The following is a 22,179-nucleotide window of genomic DNA, read 5'->3' as shown; positions in this document are numbered from 1 at the left end:
GTTCCGTCAGTAGGGCCAGCCACCAACGCTGGCGAGGCCACAGTCTCTGAAAGTCATCTCTTCCTCGCTAATCGACTTATCACTCAACAGCTTGTCGAGAAGGTCATTCCAGCAGCTGGCACTCAACTTGACACTCGACAAATATCTGACTCACACATTATCAAGCTGGGAGAGCAACCATCCCTGCCTCTTGCTTCTGGACATCACCCATCACACCCACCTGGCTCTTCCAATGACGTTTTCCATTCATTCAAAACTCCTTCACTTCAAAACTCTCTCTCTCTCTCTCTCTCTCTCTCTCTCTCTCTCTCTCTCTCTCTCTCTCTCTCTCTCTCTCTCTCTCTAAGCTTCATGATTTACCCTCTTGAGAGACCTTTCTCTACAACACAGAACAGCTGAGTTAATCCACTGACACTCGTGTCTCCTCCCACAGTAGAGAGAGATTCTGTGTCAGGTCTTCCCTTTCCTGACCTTCCTACGCAACATACGTCATGACACACACCCCCAACACACACACACACTACCACCACCACTTCCATGACGCTCCTCACACATTATACCAGCCCACTAGCCCATATACACTACCCAGTCCATCAGGCATATACCATACCAGTCTACCAGCCATACATCATGTCCCTCAGTTCCGTGTTCCAGTCCACTAGCACATTCATCTTACCCATACATCATACCAATCCACTCGTCCCTGCACGCCAACCAGTGCCCCAGCCATACATCACAACAGTCCATATATCCCTGGGCCAGTCACTGAGTCGGCTGGCCATATATAGCCCCGGGCGGCGGCGGGCGGGCAGAGAGAGCCGCCCCACGCACCAATCTCTAACCCTTCAGTCAACCCGTCCCGGGGCCCTCCTGCCGCCCGCCCGTATGGCAACACTTCACTCACCCAGATAGCGTCAGTTCCCTCTCCATTACAAACTAAAAGCTTACATATTGCTTATCCGGAAACTCTTCATATTCCATCTGAGATCCGCTGTCTCTCATGATGTTTCGGGTTCGTTTTCAGTGACTTTTTTTTTTTTTCTTCTGTCTTATGCAACGGTGTCTTGAGGGCAACCGTCTCCACTCCATCGGAACCCCTCCCTCTCTCTACCTTAACCCCAGGCCATACAAGCAAGGCGGCAAATAAAGTCACTGCAGTAACTCAACCTTCCTGGCGACGGCCACTACAGCCTCCGTCATCCGCCGTACCTCCACACGACTGACCTAACCTCCGTGTTTCTGACTCGACTCCGTCAAGGGTGTGGCTGCATCCATCTAGCGTGCCCACCTTACCCTCCTGCTTCTCACACAGCTGGCAAGCACCAGAGCACCTGCTGTTGAGGCTGGATCCCTCCACTACTCTCATGCCTCTCAACTACTCACGTATCTCAGAGTCCTCCATGCCTCTCTTGGGTTCTCATGGCTCTCTCAACCCCTCTCATGTCATGCCTCTCTCATGCCCTCACACTCCCCTCAAGACTCTTCTCAGTATCTTTCGCTCGCACCTGATGGCGTCACGATACACACACACACACGCACACACAGCCTGCTGCCTTCTCCTTCCCTCACCTTCGTCAGACGTGACACACCTACGCTCACAACTCGCCATATGGTATCATCACTGCCTCATTTGATATCAGTCGCTTTTAGTCATGGACACAAGTTCCCATCGAGGCCAGGTCTTATTCTTGGGACAGTTGCTTACGACAACGTTTCCCAAGAAATCGCAACAAAAAATCACGAAATTCATTGAGAAGTGCAACTGCCAGTCATAATTGCTCCAGAGGTTAATAGCACAGCCAATTAGCCGCTATGTGCTTTTAACCTCAGATCCTCAGTCGATATCATGAATAGCTCCTTTGGTGAGATGTGACACTCACTCTCACCATCATCCTTGTCTTAAGGCTCACTCTCACCATCTTCCTTATCTTGAGGAACTCCCACCATCCTCCTTACCTAGAGGCACTCACCATTCTCCTTATAATGAGGAACTCACACCATCCCTTCTTACTCGGAGGAACGCTCACCACCCTTCTTACATTGAGGAACTCTCACCACCTTCCTTACATTAAGGGTAAGTCTCACTTTCTTTCCCTACATTATGAATTACTCTCACCATTTTCTTTATACTGGGAATCACTCTTACCACTCCTCCTTACAGGAGGAATCACTCTCCCAGCAAGATTCCCAAAGCTCGCTGTTTTCTGGCTGGTGTGACACGTAACCAAATTCATCTGGGTCCGTGCACCCCCACATTCAAAACTGCCTCTCAGCCACAACGCCCGGGATAAATACAAGGCACAACTTACCTCCACACTGACCAGATAGTGACTGTGGAAGGAGAGTGACCCAGTACCCTCGATGGTGCCACATGATGATGATGTAATTTTTAGCCAATTAAGAGCTTCATATTTCTTGTAAACTGAGAAGCTACATCATCGCCAACCAATGACAGGGGAAATAAATGTCACGTGATGAGTCCCCTTATGACAGACAGTTTATAATGAGACTTACTACTCTCAACCCTGTTTGAACATTAGTGGAATTTCTCCGTTTTGAGGCAATCATGGTCGTAAAGCAAGACGTACAAACAAAAGTGTATCATATAAACGTCTCACGCAACCACCATACTCTCCCCAAGGGTTACATGAACCAGCGGGTCGACAGCCTTGCTACAATCTCACTCCAGCAGTATCGTGTGATCGTAGCCATCACCGACCGCCACGCTCACGAGAGGGGGGGAGGATAATGACGTCTAACAATGATCAACTTTTGAAGTATTTCTGTATCAGGGATGGCTCATGATGACGTCAAGGAGTCGGTCGAATCCATTCGTTGTCAATACACTTACTGATCATCATCATCATCATCATCATCATACGGATACGTTCCTACGAAATACTTCATCCGACATCTGGACCAGGTCTCGGGTTGCCCCTCACAAAACACGCGTCGTGTGAACCTGTTGTCATCGCCTCAGTGGATCGCAGCGGCGCATCATCTGCTCCGGCAACCGAAAGAATAATCGAGCAATCAAGTGAACCATTGACGACTCATCGTGTACGTGAATCACCACGCTCTTTCACGAGGCGAGTAACTTGTTACATCCGTCGACCTACAACTTGAGTCAAGTTCCTAACGACTTGCAATGGTTGGGGGGGCGGGGCTCAGGGTTATCAGCAGCCAGCTGGCCTCCAGCGACCCCGGGACATGACGCGCTCCGCCAACAGCTGCACCCGACACACTCACACCTCCCTCGTGTGTGTGTGTGTGTGTGTGTGTGTGTGTGTGTGTGTGTGTGTGTGTGTGTGTGTGTGTGAGTGAGTGAGTGAGTGAGTGAGTGAGTGAGTGAGTGAGTGAGTGAGTGAGTGAGTGTGTGTGTGTGTGTGTGTGTGTGTGTGTGTGTGTGTGTGTGTGTGTGAGTGTTTATAGATTCGCCAAAAATCCATTTGTCTCTGCCATTTAGACACACAGTCCTATTGTTTTTTTTTTTTTTTCACATATCCACCGAACAAATATAGATCTAAAACTATAAATGATCACTTGAGCAGAAAACCGACAAAGACTGATAGGTTCCCGGCAAGATAAACATTTGGACTAAACCTAACCCAAGATTACAGCGATGATTATCGACGGAGCAGTAAGACGGTCCGAGCGTGGCATAATCTTATCAGCGCCCCAGTTCTACTATACCATATCGTTAGTCCATCGTCGGCTCCCTGGGCGGCATGAGTGTGGCGCCTGACCCGACGTGGTAAACGGGCGATAAATAACGAGGAGGGGTCATTCCCGTCTGACTCAACGAGGCCTGAGGACAGATCTGAGGCACACTAGGGTGGTGACCGACGCGCGTGTGTTGCTGCACCCGTCGCCTCTGTATCGTGAGAGGAAGGGTGAAGATAAAGCAGGTGGAAAGATAAACCACAAGAGCAGCTAAGAAAGCAGTGGGATGATACGGCACCAAGTGTGGCGATACAGACCGCTGTTTTAAGCCAACGAACACAGAGGGATGAACACTGGGGCAGGACGCAGGGAAGATAAGAATACAAACAAAGGAGAAATGTTATAAGAACAAACAGTGGGGTGAGAACACTCCGAGTGAGAAGGACACACTGAATGAAGGGAGAATACAGAAAACAGAGAATAAATTGCAGAGAGTGCAAGAGACACTAGAACAACAAGAAAACATGTCAAAAAACAAAACAAAAAAACTGCAGAATGCCTAGAAACATGAGAATATAGGGAATATACAAAATAAGGAGAATAAAGACAATGCAGAGAACAAAGAGAATGTAAGAGACATCAAGAAAATTACTGCAAGAATTGACATAGCCAGCAGCCCTTCGGTGGACTGTATAAGAGATCTGAACCACCATAACATCTGGACGACCTATATATATATATATATATATATATATATATATATATATATATATATATATATATATATTCGCCATTTCCCGCATTAGCGAGGTAGCGTCAAGAATAAATGTCTGAGCCCTAGAGGAAAAAATCCTCACTTGGTGCTCTTCTCTGTTCCTTTCTTTGGAAAAGTAAAACCGGAGGGAAGGATTGCCAGCCCCCCTCTTCCACACCTTTTAGTCGCCTTCAACGACACGTAAGAATACGTGGGCAGTATTCTTTTTTCCCAATCCCCAAGGCTAATATATATATATATATATATATATATATATATATATATATATATATATATATATATATATATATATATATATATATATATATAGCATTGTTCTTACTGAACGCCACCTTCATGGAGTTACACCGCGCGTTTAACATACAGACAGCAGTGCAACTATATAATTATTTAAGAGACAAAACACAGTGGGCAGACAACGGGAGTCACTATTTACAGAATGTCATGACAAACAAAGAATGGAGTCGTGAGGCAGAGGACGTTCTCACAGGTGATAAAGACATTCAGAAGAAACAAAACAGTGAGGGGGTCGCACTGGCAGAACACGGTGTGGGACTCGAACTGAAAGAACTAGGTGAGGGGACTCGCATCGAACGGACACGGAAAGGGGACCCACACTGAAAGAGGACGGTAATGGATCTTGCACTGAACGGACACGGTGAGGGGACTTGCACTAAGAGAACACGGTGAGAACATTTACCCTGAGAAAACACGATAAGGGGACTTGCACCGAGAGGACACAGTGATGGGATGTGCAATGCGAGAACACAAAACACAGGTGACTTGTATTAAAAGAACACATCATACGGGAGGCGCAGTGAGAGAACACGTTCAGAAACTTGTACTTGAGAGAACACAGAATACAGGAGAGTTGCATGAGGATATTACAGAGCACTGAGGGCATACAGTGAGAGAACAAAGAACAGAGGAGACCAACAGAGAGAACACAGAACCATGAGCAGAGAACACACTAAGAGAACTTTCGGAAGACTTCATGGCACTTTCAGGCGACCCTATGACCCCTACGGTTGATCCCGTGGCACCTTCGGTAGGTGCCACAAGCAGTGCGTCGCCAGCCACATAAGGCGGAGTACTTAGTGCTGCCGGAGACCAATGAGCATCTCTGGAACAGAGTGCGACCACGTCCCCAGCAGGTCCAGTGGAAGGTTCCACCTTACCTTACCGCTCCCTCCTCCATCTATACTACCCTCTTCACCTAGCCTCACTCCAAAACCTTCTTAATGACAAGAAAAGACTCAAAAACACATATCTATCTCTCTAACTATCTTCATCTTTATCATCTACTCATTTATCAATCAATCTATCAATCAATCAATCAATCAATCAATCTATCTACCTATCAATCTATTTTCTCTTACATATTCGCCATTTCCCGCGTTAGCGAGGTAGCGTCAAGAACAGAGGGAAAATCCTCACTTGGCTCTCTTCTCTGTTCCTTCTTTTGAAAAGTAAAAACTGGTAAGATTTCCAGCCCCCCGCTCCCACACCTTTTAGTCCCCTTCTATATTATATATATATATATATATATATATATATATATATATATATATATATATATATATATATATATGCTTTACTGGGCTACGCGTGCTTGAGCTTACGCGCGAAAAAAGAGTCAGCTTTGAGAGGCCATATCATCGTCAGTTGACGAAACTGAGTACAGTCTTGTCCAAGAACTTCTCGCTTCAAGAGAGCCCATCCTGTCTCTGCTCCTGAGTGTAGCTCAAACTTGGGGCTGCAGGAGCCACTGGAAAGAAGATCCTTGGGTTACAACAGATCCCCCTCAGACAGGAGTCCTGTGTTAAGTAAAAAGACAACATAACTGTGGTCAGTTATGGTCATCCTATTTGAGGAGAGACAGGGGCAAAATGAGGACAGTACAATGGCGAGTTGTAAAGATGATCCCCTGACTGAAAAACAGATCCTATGACGGTGTAGTTGATCCAAAACAGATATTCAAAATCATCCAAAGGCTTCGATAATCTCGATCTAACAAACTACTTAGGGCTGCCCGCCTTCCACCCGTTTCAGTCGTTTGCTGATTACGCGGCACTGGTGGCAGATTCAAGTGGGAAACTGCAACAGCTGGTATCTGAGTTTGGGAGGGTGTGCGAAAGGAGAAAGGTGAGAGTAAACGTTAAAAATAGCCAGGTTATCAAGTGTAGCAGTTTAGTCAGGGGTTTGAATGGAGGGGGGAAATTCGAGGAATTAAAGTCTTTAGATACCTGGGAGTGGGCAGGGATGAGAATGGATCCATGAATGTAGAGGTAAGACATAGGGTGGATGAGGGTGCGAAGGTTTTGGGAGTGAGGAATGTATGCAAAGAGATGTTGCTATCTGGAGGGTGAAAAATGGGTATATCGGAAACTATAGTCGTCCTAAAGATGTATGGATGCGAGGCGTAGGCTACAGATAAGAGAATGTTCGAGAAGAGTCGATGTGTTCGAAATGAAATCCGGCCTAGATCATCTCCTATTTCTCGACCTGCCTCACTTGACCTCGCCTTCCCCACCAATACCTGCACACCTCCACCTTGCGTGTCTTAACCAATAAAGCAGGTGTTGTTCTTGTTGTTGTTGTTGTTGCTCCTGTTTCTCTATCCAACTTAGTTCCATGAACTAAAACACTCCAACTAACCTATACGAACACCCGTTATATATATATATATATATATATATATATATATATATATATATATATATATATATATATATATATATACATTGAGAGAGAGAGAGAGAGAGAGAGAGAGAGAGAGAGAGAGAGAGAGAGAGAGAGAGAGAGAGAGAGAGAGAGAGATAATTATTCATTTATCTTCAATTATCCCAAGACCTTTCTAAAGGCTCCTGCAGTCCAAGGCCGCGCTGCTGACTGCAGCAGGGAGATACAGACTCCTATGAAGTCAGACGTTCTTTTAAAAAGGCTGTATTTCCAATGATAGAGCTTCGCAAAATATGATTTTTCACTCACGGTTTAACCTTTTGCAGGAGTATATATATATATATATATATATATATATATATATATATATATAATGAAGCGAATACGTCAATTCCCGTCAACATTTTCCCGACGCGTCAAGTGGCAGCGCGGCCGAGCATCGGAGCGACGTCGGTGGCCAAGATGGCGGCAGGCGGCACATCGCTGCGGGAGCGTAACCAGAGAGCTTCCAAGAGCCTCTGGGACTCACGCCAGCACCCGGGGGTCAAGTTCGAGGCCAAGTGCTGTAACGGAGCCTTCCGGACGTGACGCACGCCAAAGAATCACCCATTGTGTACCCACGAAGAAAAGGAAAAGAAACGAGATCGCGGGAAGAGTAGGTAGTCCAAAGGTTTTCTTCCAGCGACCAATACAGGAGTGGCTTCACAATCCGCCACTTCCATCATGTCCGCCGCACACATGTACCGCATTACATTTGATGTTAAAAAGACTTTTAATTCTTCTCTTACCTTTACGGTTGAATGTGTCATACGTCTATCAATGATTTCAAAACATTCCCTCAGTCTTTACGTATGCTTTGAAAGCACTTTGGGATAACTGACACGTAAAAATAATAACGATAATCTATATAATAAAAAATGATACCCAACAGCATCAACAATAACATTAATGATAACAGTTACGATGACAGTACAAGAGGGAAACTGTTAAAGTGTTGTGGTGTGCGGGGCGGACCCAGGCCAAGGGATAAGGAGCGTAAACACGGCAGAGAGCATGGCGGCGGTATCCCCCTTATGGTAATGACCAACCTCAACCATTCTGCCCCGAGTGCCTCATTACCGGCCACAGCTTTACTCCCCCACCTCTTGAACACGACAGAATGATGGCGCGACCTTTGACCTGACCCTTAAGGTTCTGATAAAAAGGGCCAGGCTGACACCCCCCCCCCCCTACCTACCCCTGCACCTGAGCCCATCACATCAGGTCGGGGGATGAGGCCATCTGGTGCGATAGAGAGCACCAGTTTAGTAAACAACGGATGAAGAGCGGAACAACAAATAGTAAACAGTCAACAAACAGAGGGGTGAGGGCCTGCCTGAGACCCGTCCCTCGGGCCTCCAACTCCACACAACCCATAACATTCCACTTGATGTAACACAACTCGCTGGAGGGAGACGGGGAGAGGGAGGGCTGGTGGCGTCTTCGTCACCGTAATACCCGTGTGACACTACAACAACCTCCAGGAAACCCCTCCGGACCACCACAGTGTGAGACAGGCCACACAAACCTATAGTGGCGTCACGGAAGGAGACATCGTCATCTTCACCAAAGACAATTTTCGTAACGTTACAACGATGATGGCTCTCTGATAAAACATGACGTCATTCTTTGTCTCTAGATCTTATCGCGTCGTGTACGCCATTGTTGATGGCGGCGGTGGCGTGACCCGCCGACGTAACGCGACGCGACGCAGAGACGCAACGCTGACGGAGTCAGCGAAGGAAGGCAAGGGACCTCGGACACTGTGGTGGTACTGAAGAGGACGCCATCTGCGGAATCCGAACGCATTAGACCCTCAAGAAGCCGAAGAGCTGAGAGTTTATTTACATATTCTTTACCCGCAACACAATCGGCCTTATCGCCTTACAGCACCTACAGCCGTCTTGTCAGCGGCTACTTCGCACCGCACCGTACTCACTCACTCACTCACTCCAGACAAAGGCGAAATATTTAGACGGTGAGCTCTTATCTAAATTTAGCACTCAATCACTCCCTTTGTCTGTCACAAGCAGGATATCAACATGGCCACTGATAAGTCTCTGAGAATGAATAAAGATTTTCCTTCACAAACGAGGGAAAAAAAAAAACATGAATAAATACATAAGAAAAAATCCAATTTCTACCAATACAACTTCTCGAGTTGAGAACTGTCAGGTTTCTAATGTTCTTTGTTGTACCTGACCGTGAGTGGCGAGAGAGCCAGGGCACGGGTCGTGTCCACGGCTCACAGCCTGGTCAGCCCGCCTCCCCCCCCAACACAAGGAGAAAAGGTACGCACTTGTGAGCAGCGTCAGTCTGGAGGGTGTGAGGGGCAGTGATCACCAGCAGCGGTGCCACGGTGTGTTGATGGTGGTGGTGCCGGGGCCAGACTGGCACTAGCGGTGGGCCAGGCCAGGGTCTCACTGCCACCACCAGCACCTCCTCCTCCGACCTGCCCCCCCCCAACCCCAACCCCCTGTGGGGAGAGGACGAGGATCGCTGTGAGATCCGCGGGCAACAGATGGTGTCATGGCATGATCACCCATTAAACCACACACACACACACAAACACATACACACTCTAACACACTCACAGACACACATAACGTAAGTAGGACAAGGAGGTTAAAATAATACCCAGCAAATCACTAAAAAAGAATTAGGAGAAATGCAAGAATACCCCCTTTGGTGGAGAGAGTCTGGAGGACTTTTGTGCTTGGATTGGGGTGCGTTTGTGCGAGTACGAAGATCAACTTCAGCTATTCAGCTCTAAACTCACTTGAACATGACTGTAATGCGCTTGTGTCAGAAGCACGACACATATATACAACAATTACTTTTGATGGAGCTAGTGAACACTTTGTTTGGATTTCTTCCCCACGTCTGGCTCAGAATGAATGACGGGACTGATAAAGTTGCTAATTTCTATGCATCTAAAGATGAAGATGACTAAAATCTGGGTTCAACTGCTGCTTATAGCTTAAAAACAATCATCATGAGAGAACTTGATTTTCTTTTGTGTGTGCGAGTGTGTGTGTGCGTATAAGAATTTGAGCCGAATGGAAATGGACACCAGCCAACCCATCTACCTTCGTAATATGAAGCATGAAGAACCTTGCATTATAACATGGTTCCACAAGTAAGCACACTGATGGTGTGGTTCCCTACGCCTAGGCTATAGACACTCATGGGAGTCTGCTCCTGTTGAATACTGAACTGACAAAACGTAAACTTTGCCAGGAGAATTACTCTCACGTCCTGCAACGCTATGTTCCTGACTTGTATATTCAGTGAATTCAGAGATAATTCCTGCCGTATGAGACATAATTTAGCATCTCATTCATAATGATGTCTTGCCATCGATGCTAGAGAAATCTCTCGACTTCGTCTATAGTAAGGACTTACTTCAGGATGTAATTTGCTCTATAATCTAATCACCGTGTGGACCAGTCCCTGGACCTCTGATGTACTCTGCACCTTTGTTTACACCATCGCCCTCAGGACGGGGAGAGTGCACAAAAATATTCAATTTGGCACCTAAAATGAAAATCACGAAAACCAATGATAAGATCATCCATGAACAGCTCCACGTTAAAAGTAACACCAAGTACATGAATGGCACATTCCGGAAAAAAAAAAAGAATAATAATCCTGGCATATAATTGGACTCAAATTAGGCCAGTCTGGTCGGTCACCCAACTCAAGGAGACAGACGAGATGGAAGCTTCGACCAACCAACAGTGGCGAACAAAGACCGCTGAGCTACAGGGAGTGTTATGGATTGGCCAACGCTGGAGGAGAGAAGGAAGAGGCGAGACATGATGACAACATGGCAATTTCTGAATAGTACTGACAGCGTCAGCATGAAACGGTCTTCAAAAGTGGCAGGAATCGATCAACCAGAGGAGACAATTTATAGTAGCTGTAAAGAAGTGATTCTACAGTAATGGAGTAGTGGATGAATGGAACAAGCTAAATGGATAAACGTGAATACAGCTTAAAACAAAATCAAGAATATGGATGTAGGAGAAAAGTTTAAGAAATGGCGCCCCGTAAGCTTTTTTATGTTAGCTGAGACGACATGGGCAGCTAAGGGTGGATGAACAGCTGGGTTCACCGTGGACCGACTCCGTAACCAGCATTCGAACCTATGCGCTCGACCCTGGGCGGCCCGTGAATGCGTCACGGTCAAAAACGCTAACCGCTACACCACGGGAGGAATCCCCAAAGTTTACAAACAGATAAATAAATAACAAAGGGATGGTTCCACATACACTTATATATGTATACATAAAGTAAGCGAGTGTTTGTAACAAATGATAAAACAGTGGGGAACTGAAATACAAGACGTCCAGAAAATTATATGGTGCATGAACCATACGTTTTGGAATAAGTCAAGTTTTACTAGATGCACTGGATAATCTTACGTGTTCAGGCCAGACTGCTGGAGGACAGGCAAGGGGTTGAGGAGTAGCACTGTCTGGATTCCACTGTGGTCACACCCAGACAAAATACCCAAAATACCCCCTTTTTTTTTTCAGATCACAGTCCTTCTTGGAAGCACTGTGCCTGAGCTTAGAGGAAAGCAAAGTGGTAGGATTCTGAAGCATTACTTCCATGACCCGAGTTAAATCCCAACGCACGAGTTAGGTTCGAGGAAGCAACATCTCTGTCCCCAGACTGATGCCCCAGCACGGCCATCACCTCTCTGGCTGCAACATACTCTAAAAATACCAGAGCACCTTAACGTGTGAGGATGGGGTCATGGCTGGGCCCCCACCCTCACTGCTGCGGTACAAGTGGGCCCCCTGGAAGGTTTCCTGTGTTGCTCCTGCCTGAGATCATTTCGCAGCCTGGCTCAACACCACATACAAGACGGGATTCACACCCAACCCTTATCTTCGTATTCACCCCAATGGTATTTTGGGAGTCCAAGCAACACACGTATGTATGATACAGAGGCAAGAGATAATGCACGGTACAGAGAGAGAGAGTAATACAAGGGGTGACAGCCAGCCACTGATATGATAGGTAGGAGGCAAATCATGGGACAATGCCATGAATTGAACACATCCTTGCCTTCTGTACCACCTCCTGAGATCTTGGCATGTCCACTCTCACACCGTGTGTGTGTGTGTGTGTGTTGTGTGTGTGTGTGTGTGTGTGTGTGTGTGTGTGTGTGTGTGTGTGTGTGTGTGTGTGTGTGTGTGTGTGGATGACGGTTTACACTCGTGGGGGCCACATTTTCAACCCATAGTCAATACACGAATGATACAGGACTCTGAGTTTCGGTATTTACTTCTTTAAGTTGCTCATCTATTACTCACATGATTTTCTCTTCATGACAACTTCTGCCGAACCTCCACTCATGTCCGTTATTTACCCTCCCTTCTTTCTCGGAGCACTGCTCACGTTACCGTCACGATAACTCCTGAGGAACTGAAAGGGGGTCATCTTGTTCCCCCTGCAGTTACCTTAGCACGACGGTATGGCCATCGCGCTCAAAGGTCGCATCGTCGTGCTCAAGGGTGGTCGTATCGTCCTGCTCAAGGGTCGCATCATCGTGCTCAAGGGAGCAAGAAATGGTGCCTCTTTGTAGAAACCCCGAGAAGGACCTCCCTTTGTATTCTCCCTCTCTTCTGGCTGGAGACTCTCCCCCAGCGGCCCGCCGCCTCATCAAGGTCACCACAGTCACGACCACAGTACTACCCATGGCCATCACAAACAATACCTCAACCACCACCACCACAACTACAACTGTGGTTTGCAGCACTAAAACACAACCATTACTACCACATTACCTCCCAACGACTCCCATCATCACGACCCTTACTCCTATTTCCACCACCACAACCAGTCTCCCTCCACACACACACTTCTATCCAAGCGTTTCCGACAGTCAGCTGATGCCTCTCTCGGTGCTCATGTGAAGGGTTTTCCTTGGCCGAATTTCGCAACTTGGTTCCTGAAACCTTTCCTCCACGCGGCTTCCTTTGAAGCTGGTTTTTTTTTTACAGGTCGGCCACGAATCATCTCTTATGCCTAACTTTTTCGATAATATCTTGAAAATCGATTTACGCAGCTTTTGTTCGTCAACGCATACGAGAACCGCTGTACGGAGAGTGAACATTTGGAAAAAAGAAAATAAATCAAGACAATAATATCCAGATTTGTAATTCTATGAAGAGTCGACACTGACTGAGCTTTATACATCACCTTTTACTACGAAAGAACTCATATTACGCCTATTCCTGACAAAATCAGAGAGGGAAAATTTCTTCAGAACTGCTTTTCTAAGTCTAAATAACTGACGAAGCTGTCAGTGAGTGTGGGTTTGCAGCTGTCGGGTCCTGGGTCACGACTCGGCGCCAGGAAGTTGACGATGGTAGGTTAGCTTCCACGGGGAGACGATGGTGGGTGGACTAGCTTCCAAGCTGCTGTGGCAGAGGAGGTGTGTGCCGAGGGCGCGTTGGAGGTACCATATCACCACTTGGTCTACTACGAGTTTACTTGTTACTTATCAGCCGATCATTTTCCAATGCCAGATCAGGGGCACGAGGATCAATATCGAGAGATATGACCAAAAGCAGAGCATCCCAGCTAAATATCCTAGTCTCGCACCTGGCGATGCACACCTCTTAGTATCAATGCGTTGGTGGTTCACGTGGTGTGATATAATTACATTTCATTACTTCTTTATTCTTTCACATCAATAAGTATTCAAACTGAAAACCTTTCCTGCAACTTATATCCGCAGCGAACACTCAGCAACAGCAGGTAAAGTTTAGTCGTCTTTATCTCTGCGTTTTATTGTTCTTGGAACGACCACATACGATTGAAGTCTAATAGGGAAAAGAAAACAGAAAAAAAAATCCATTTTCATTTACCACTGAAACTTATCTCAAAACCATTAATGTCCAACGAGTGAATATCTAATCTAAAGATATTATTAGCAAGGTGTCATCTTCGTACTAGAACATAAAAGTCAGATATCCTTTCTGCAAACGGTCCTGTTACGACTTTTTCGACTAGGAAAAAAAGAAGGGAAAAAAAGTCCGGGGTTCCAAAAGAGGCCCCGGGAATTTCCTGGGATCACGGAAAATGTTTGCATATATTTGAAGAGTAACATTCATGCATATATTTGAAGAGTAACATTCACATTTTGTGTGAGCCTACATAGTTAAAATATTCTTCAAGCACTTGACAAAACCGTAGTGGATAAACACAGGATGACTAATGGAGAAGGGAAGGGGACCCGAAAGAAACTTTGTACCCCCTGCTAAAATTCCTCTCAGAGACCCTGAGTATATGAGTACTATGTTTTCTTACCTCAACCTGTTATCCTCTTCCAAAATATTTTCACCAGCAGGACACTGGCTTGATGGGAAACACAGACCGCTGGCTCACCAAGCTAGACTATGATGGTAGTCAGTTGCTATTTTCATTGCAAGTCAGAAGTATGTCTTAACCCTAGGAATATCTTACGAACCAATATATTACTATACCAATATATAATATAAGTACATGTTAATGTCATATTACTTTATAACTCTTGAGCGCAGCACCCAAATAACAAGGCAGTACTCAACGTATTATTGGCAAGTATAGCAAAACATCGAATGTGCACACACACACACACACACACACACAAGTGGGTTAACAGACTCAGGGAGCGTATTTTCCCCTGCTACTGGAAGTAGCGCAGCAAGAGCTCCTAGTTTGAGTTCATCAATATCGCGAAGACATAAGATCAGGGGTCATGGTGTACACACACACACACACACACACACACACACACACACGTGCGCCTCACATGCGCAATGTACCCGGTTTACGGGCCTCCGTTGTGTAGCAGTTAGCGTTACTGACCTGAATCCAGCACGAGGCCGCCCAGGGTCAAGCCCACATTGGTTCGAATCCTAGGAGCGCCGTCTGTCCACAGCAAATCCTAGCTGCTCATCCTCCACTTAGGGCTGGTCGATAAATGGGTACCTTGCTTAGGCTGGTGCGTGAGTGTGTCCCGGTTCAGTCCACTGACAGCACATAGACCACAGTTCCCAGTATCCTAACTGATTTCAAAGCCTTAACGGGTACAACTTTATCTGATCTATTAACACTATTGCTACGTTAGCCTAAGAAACTGACAGTTACATGTGCGAGAGGAATATATAGACAGATTTCAAAGAAAATAGGCTAAAGTCTAGTCTTCTAGTATCGTCCCTCTATCTATCCAGGATATTTCTATTCACATCTAATCATTTCTTAATAAGGTTCTAAAAATATTTACGAAGTGTACCAAGTACTCTGTTATATGCATTGTTAGTTCTTCCGAAGCTGTTCATTTCAACGCCGCCTTAAAAAAAAAAAAAAAAATCAAGTCGATGCTTCCATCATTTTGCTTTCCAAATAGTAAGATAATTTTCATGGTCGGCCCACAACTAATTGACGAAAATAAAAAATCAACATGAAATCACGGGAGGTCAAATATTTCACGAGAGAAATATTCTTTAAATTTGAAAAGGAGTTAAAAGATTTTTCGGTTGGTGGACGTAGCATGACGCTAACAGCCTTAATGACCACAGCAGTTCAAAGGCCTAAAACCCAACTAACTAACCTACTGAGGGTCGTGACAAACCATGAGTACATAAAAAAAACAAAATACATAAAACATAATGATTTCAAGTGCAATCAACATCTTGCACACTTTTTGAAAGAAATGAGTTCATTCACATCAATGTAGTTCTTCATTTGTTACTTTTGGAATACATATGAGGGATGGATGTTTCCTAACTGTATATTGTTCAAACATAAGTGTTCTTTAAAGAAAACAGAAACCTACGAGGGAACAACCTGGGAGATTTTCGAACCTGTCTCGTCGGAGAGACGCGGTGGAGCCGCTAACGGCGTCATCTACACAGAATGCCCTGCCAACACTCCTCCGTCATCACCTGATGCCAGATGTAGATTTCTTGTTGCTCAGATCTGTCGCACAAGGTTAATCTCCTCTACTGCTGATTTCTTTCTTTTTTTCGGCTAGTGAAAGGAAAGGAATGTAGGTATCAGAGTAATGTTAGAAATGACACACCTGTTTGTTTGCTCTGAAAAACGCTTTACATGAAGCTGGGGTCGCTTATAAACTCCGTACATAAGTTAAGGTCACTGGTATAGTCAAAGTCATGCATGGAAATGCTATTATCAGGCAATGAGAGGAATAACACGAGACGGTATTGCGGCATAAGGGAAAAGCAAGACGTGAGGTACAATATACTCTCGGGAAACGCCATGTTCATTTACTTACCTTATTTTCGGAGTTTTATAACCAAGTTAATCATTATTATTCATAAAACAGAATTATTCCTCATGCCATTACATATAAAGCCTAGATGGTATGTTACATTCCTAAAGATAATGTTTAAGCGTTCCACTCCTTTCCCCCTCACATATTTCATATTCCCCTCCACTTTTGAAACCACGTTTTAGTCAAGCCATAGCAGCATCTTTATGCCTATTCTTTCCATGTGCATGATATCATGCACCGCTATGGATTTCATCATACCAATTCATACTCCTGGTGTCTCCTTTAACATCCTTTTTCCAACAGCTCCTCCTCTCAAAATTTCACTTTGACAGTGTCATTCAATTGCCATATATTTAGGTACAAGAAAATCTATTTTATGTCTCCTATATCCATTATTTTCTGCCTCAGTATCAGCCAACCAACCCAACATGTGTAGGTATCCACTGGAAAGTCGCACTTCTCCCGACGTTTTCTAAATTCCCAATACTTCATCAATTACCATAGTAACCATACTTTCATCTACGACATGGTACATTTTTTCCTTAGCTCTCCGATTATCACTGACTCCTTGAGCGCAAAGATAAGACGCATGTGTATGATAATGTGACCTTTGACCTGATCCTTTAAGGTCAGGTCAAAGATCACACAAGGCTCGTACTGTTGTTGTATTCAAGTGATTCAAATGGGCTAAAATTGAAGTTGATTACACGATACAATACCAGCCATGAATCAACCAGTTGTATACCTCACGTCTCTCACAAGTGTCTATCTGTTTACCTAACTGTCTGTCTATCAATCCATCTCTCTTCAGTGCAGACGATGCTAAAAAAAAAAATTTCACGAACTCGGTTTTGCTCCGTTGCCAACCTGGCCGTCCGTCCGCACCGAAACAGACAATCGTTGTGCTGCAGACCCCCGCTATCTTGAACGAACCACCCAGCCACCGACGAGCCCTCCTCTCTGTACTTTTATCCTCGCCTAATATAGATAACCGTGTGTCATGGGTATTCGTTTTCCTAAACTTCCATATGCTGTCAACTTTCCTTCCCGGATGTTCGAGCGTCGAGCCGAAGTCTTGGGAAGTGGACACATCTGGCAATACTCTTTGTGCTGGTCGTCCTTAATGAACGAGCAAGACCACAATTATCGCACTTGATCACCCTCCAGTTGTGTGTGGTTCATTACCATCCACTTGACTCTGTGTTATATTCTACAGATAACGAGCAACGAAGGACAAATGCAAATATCTCATGGAGCGAGGCTCCCACACACACACACACACACACACACGCTGTTAGAGGTGGAACACGTTGGCTGAACGATCAGGAAGGACCATGATTGTTCGTTCTGCGGGTAACTTTGAGATCCATTGTACCTCAGGCGTTATGACAATTTCACGTGAGTGACGCCTGACTTTCGGTAACGCTAGAATAGTCTGCTTTACAAATGCACGCCCATCAGCAAATACAGCCATCACGTTGTGAGAATTCTTTTACTTACATCCATATTACTCACTCATCGGCAGTGCAGTCTGGCTAGATTTTGTACTCGTACAAAAAAAAAAAAAAAAGGGCACCCAGACAGTCTCCTTCTTACAAACAGACGCCCTTTAAAGCTACCATCACACGGATTTCTTAGTCACTTGGGAAGTGGACTAGAGGAGACGTGTACAAAGCTGGCGAATGTGATCGCGTTACATGGTGGCACCGTCTGGAGCTGGCAAAACACAGGCCACATGGACGTGTCAACAAACTTGTTGTTTGATCAGCCGGGTTAGAACAACACGTTCATCACACTCACACTGCTCATGGTGAGTATGATATCACGATATTATTAATGGCTGTAAGTGCTGTTACCTTACTCGTAATATCACTAGAGTACTTCTATGCTATTACCTCGGCTACTAGCGATGTCGCGGCTGCTTCTGGTACTGCTGCACCTACCGCTGTGGTTAACACCACGACTGATGCTACTGGTATTTGGACAATTTCTACTACTACTGCCACTATTACTCGTGGTAACAATACTGCGATTTCCACTAGTAATGCTGATGGGACAACACTTACTCCTTCAACTTGTACTCTCGAGGCCGCAGCTATTTCCACAACCATCAGTCTTATTTCTGCTAACACCGCTGCTGGTAGTGTACTCCTAACCACAGCAGAACATAAGATCATTAAAAAAGCTTCACTTGGCCTGCTGGCTCATGCCATGTAGTTGTGGCTATCCAATCCGAACTTGGAACTTTTTTAGTTTTTGCACTTACACTCCTGTTTGGTAACTTATTTTTACTCATCAAAAACTCTTCCCACGTCAATGCTTTCCTATAACCATATCAAACCTAAATCTATTACATTTGAAACCCATGTTCCGACTTCTTTCTTGACTGAATATTCTGAGATCTTATTGTTCTTCACATCTAGCCCTCTCCTTCCCCTATGTACTACTATCATGACATCCCTTTACTCTTCGCCTTTCTGGGGAAGGGGCATAACCATTACCTTCAGTCTCTCCCCACTGGATAGATTTCCGATGCCAGGAGTAAATTCGATGGCCCCTTACTCCGTACGCTTTCTAAATTACTGATACCCATCCTATGACAGCGTGCCCAGAACTGACCTTATAATCAAAGTGTGGCCTCACAAGAGAGATACGGCAGCAGTATAACATTTGTACTGTTATTGCAGACACATCCGAAAAATAAATAGATAAAATGAAACTTTTCTTTGCTATATTTCGAACGCTTATTTCTCAGGAAATATAAATTGGTAAGTGGAATTCAACTCCCATGTTGTAGGCCACTGTTATGGAGTAGGAAACTGGGTACCTTCAGATGTAAATACAGAGAGAGAGAGAGAGAGAGAGAGAGAGAGAGAGAGAGAGAGAGAGAGAGAGAGAGAGAGAGAGAGAGAGAGAGAGAATGATTCAATAAACAATGTTCAAAAGTGAAATATCTCAGGTCTATACACAGTGAAGGAAACATGACGCGGCAATACAGCCAGTCAGTATTACGAGAGTTTAATACAACAAGAAATGAACATAGCTGGATAAGAAAGGAGGATCAGAGTAACTTTGAAAATAATATTGTGGACAAGGCTGGAGAAGATCCAAAACTCGTCCACTATTTAAGAATGAATTATCAGATAAAGAACAGCTAATCAAGCTAAAAGATTCATAGGGATGAGTTGTGGAAGGTGATTTCAAAATATACGAAGAAATGAATAACAAGTTTAAGTGTTTTCACCATGGAAGACACTACAGCCCTAACGCCAGTGAGATGGTCTGGGCAGATCTTGAAAAGCAGTGGAAGAACTAGAAAAGACATAAACAAACTGCTAATGGTCCTTAACCCGTATAGCGCTTATGGTCCTAATGAAGTTTCTTCCATATATGCTGAAGAAGTGCGTAAAGACACTTGACAGGCCTCTCGACATTTTGTTCAAGATGTCATTCGAGGAAGGAAGAGTGCCGACTAATGGAAGAGATAATCAGAAAGAAGATGGATAACCATTTGCCCAACAGAAACCACCGAAGTGAGAGCCAACACGGATTTAGGGAAAGGAATTCATTTGCAGTGAATCTCACGCATCTAAGAGACAGTGAACGTTTCAGACAAAAGAGAAAGACGGGTGCATTGTCTGTAACTGACCTGGAAAACATTTGACAATATACCACTCAGGAGGTTGGTAAGAGATGAATCTTCAAGCAGGAACAAAGGGGAGACTCCTCCGATGGACGGAAAATGACCGTGGTGGATGGGAACAAGGAAAGCATGCCAGAGGAGTCTTCTCGAGTTGGGTTAATGTCACCAACAGCGTACGGCAGGCCTTAATCCTGGGTCCATTGCTCTCCTTTATTTATATGATCTGCCAGAAGTCCTGGACTCATACCTGAATATATTGGAGGATGTCATGTACGTCATGAGGGAAGTGCTTACATGGTGGCTTAAACAAAATTGGTCCGACATATTGTCTATGAAATTCAACCAGATTAAATGTAAAGTAATGAAGAGACACGGTGAGAAAAGGCCTCGATACAACTACCATCCAGCAGGAAAAAGCTGGAGGATCTATGTGTGGGAGGGAGTTAGGAGACGACATTGTGCTTAACCTGTTGCAAGAAGAGCCGTACAGGAGATAAACTGCTGGCAGGTAATATGGCGTCACATTTAACTACATGATAAAGAAACATTCAGCAAACTGTTCACATCGTATACCAGGCAGAAATAAGAGTATGCTTCCTCATGTTTGGTTACCACTTTAAGAAGCAAATGCAATTAGTAGCCAAGGTCTAAAATAAAAGGAGGCAATAAAATACAGAACTAAAACAGAAGAGCTAATTCAAAATAACGGGCTAGAGGCCATAGATTAGTCCAGTATGGTCTGAGAAGAGTAAGGAGTAACTTGGTCACAAATTCTGTTTTAAACCAATTTGATGACGTCAACAGTGTACACTTCTTCAGGAAATGCGAACACAGAACAACCACGGGGTATAGCACAGAATTCAGCAAACTCGTTTGAAAAGATGTAAAAGAAGTAACGTACTTTTATATCACATGTAGCGGATGGGTGAAATGAGTTGAGTGATCAAATGGTGACTGCTGGCAGCATACTAAATATCAAAAGTTACAACACCATGAAAAAAAGGCCATCGATGAAATGCTACACAATATCATAATTGTTATAAAAGCCCATCCGGGGGCTCCTGCAGCTTCAAGGTTGTACTACACTCAGTAGCAAGGAAAGGATGGAGTCATTGACAGCGAGTTCTATGATGCGAGATTGTAGTAGTTACAACCTGATCATTTTCACGATGGTTGGGTTGGGAGTAATTGATGTAGAAGTCGAAGTATGGTTCACGTGGAAAGATGTATATCATGACTAAGAGGCATTTGGGACACTAGGTAACTATAAGGTGGGGGGAAAAAAGCCCTTTGATTAACACACTGTCGTATGTCGCGATACTTTTATGGTTAATATTTATTATGAATTTGAACTTCCCGTCATTCAGCACTCACGATCTATAGCACTAATCAAAACACAATAATTTTCTTCAATACAGAAGTTCAAGATACTGCATGCCCTGAAACCTCATTAGTAAGTTACTTCCACTGTGGTTAACTAGAATGTAAGTGTGTAGCTTCTATCACGTATCGTTTGTGTTGACAGACACGCAGGGGTGACGGCTTACATAATGTGTCTTATGTGTAGTGGCCGGTCACAACAGCGACACGACACAAGGAAAAATTGCTAAACCCAATCTCATCTTTCGGACTGTTGTGAATGAGTGAGGCTAGGTTAGCACGCCCAATATCGTTTACAAGCCATTTCCATGCCGCTTACTGGCAAAGACAACATACATTCCTTTATATAATAAATAATATGGCATTTCAGAACATACTGTAGCCCTCGTGCCACTGGTAATATGGTAAGGTAAATGTTTCTCTCTATATGAATTGTTCCGAGAAAAACAACCATCATGTTCGAGGTTAGACGCTGGGGACAACCGCTGTGACCCTCCCTACACAACACAGCAGTTCTGGAGAATTACAGAGCAGCTCCCTTGGTATATACTCCCACACCACATCGTATATGGCTCTACCTGGGATATATTCCAGTATTCAACACCATGTAATTCCTCCCGTCTCAAATGTCTCCCGACGGACAACGTAGGAGCATGTAAGAGACAAGGTAGCCCTAATATCCCTCACACAACACACACA

The 22,179-nt window shown here is 44.7% G+C and overlaps 1 protein-coding gene across 1 annotated transcript in view; it reads right to left on the bottom strand.

Annotated features, from left to right (window-relative positions):
• The window catches only part of LOC139760526 (uncharacterized), a 58,938-nt gene extending 49,321 nt beyond the window's left edge, over positions 1 to 9,617 (bottom strand). Inside the window, exon 1 of the mRNA XM_071683834.1 lies at positions 9,459 to 9,617. The gene's annotated coding sequence lies outside the window, so the exon portion shown is untranslated. The remainder of the gene's footprint in view (positions 1 to 9,458) is intronic.
• Positions 9,618 to 22,179: the final 12,562 nt, after the last annotated feature.

Source organism: Panulirus ornatus, chromosome 37 (assembly GCF_036320965.1).
Source record: "Panulirus ornatus isolate Po-2019 chromosome 37, ASM3632096v1, whole genome shotgun sequence".
Lineage (NCBI taxonomy): Eukaryota > Metazoa > Arthropoda > Malacostraca > Decapoda > Palinuridae > Panulirus > Panulirus ornatus.
Note: the sequence above shows the minus strand (reverse complement) of the source record. Positions and strands in the feature narration are given on the sequence as shown.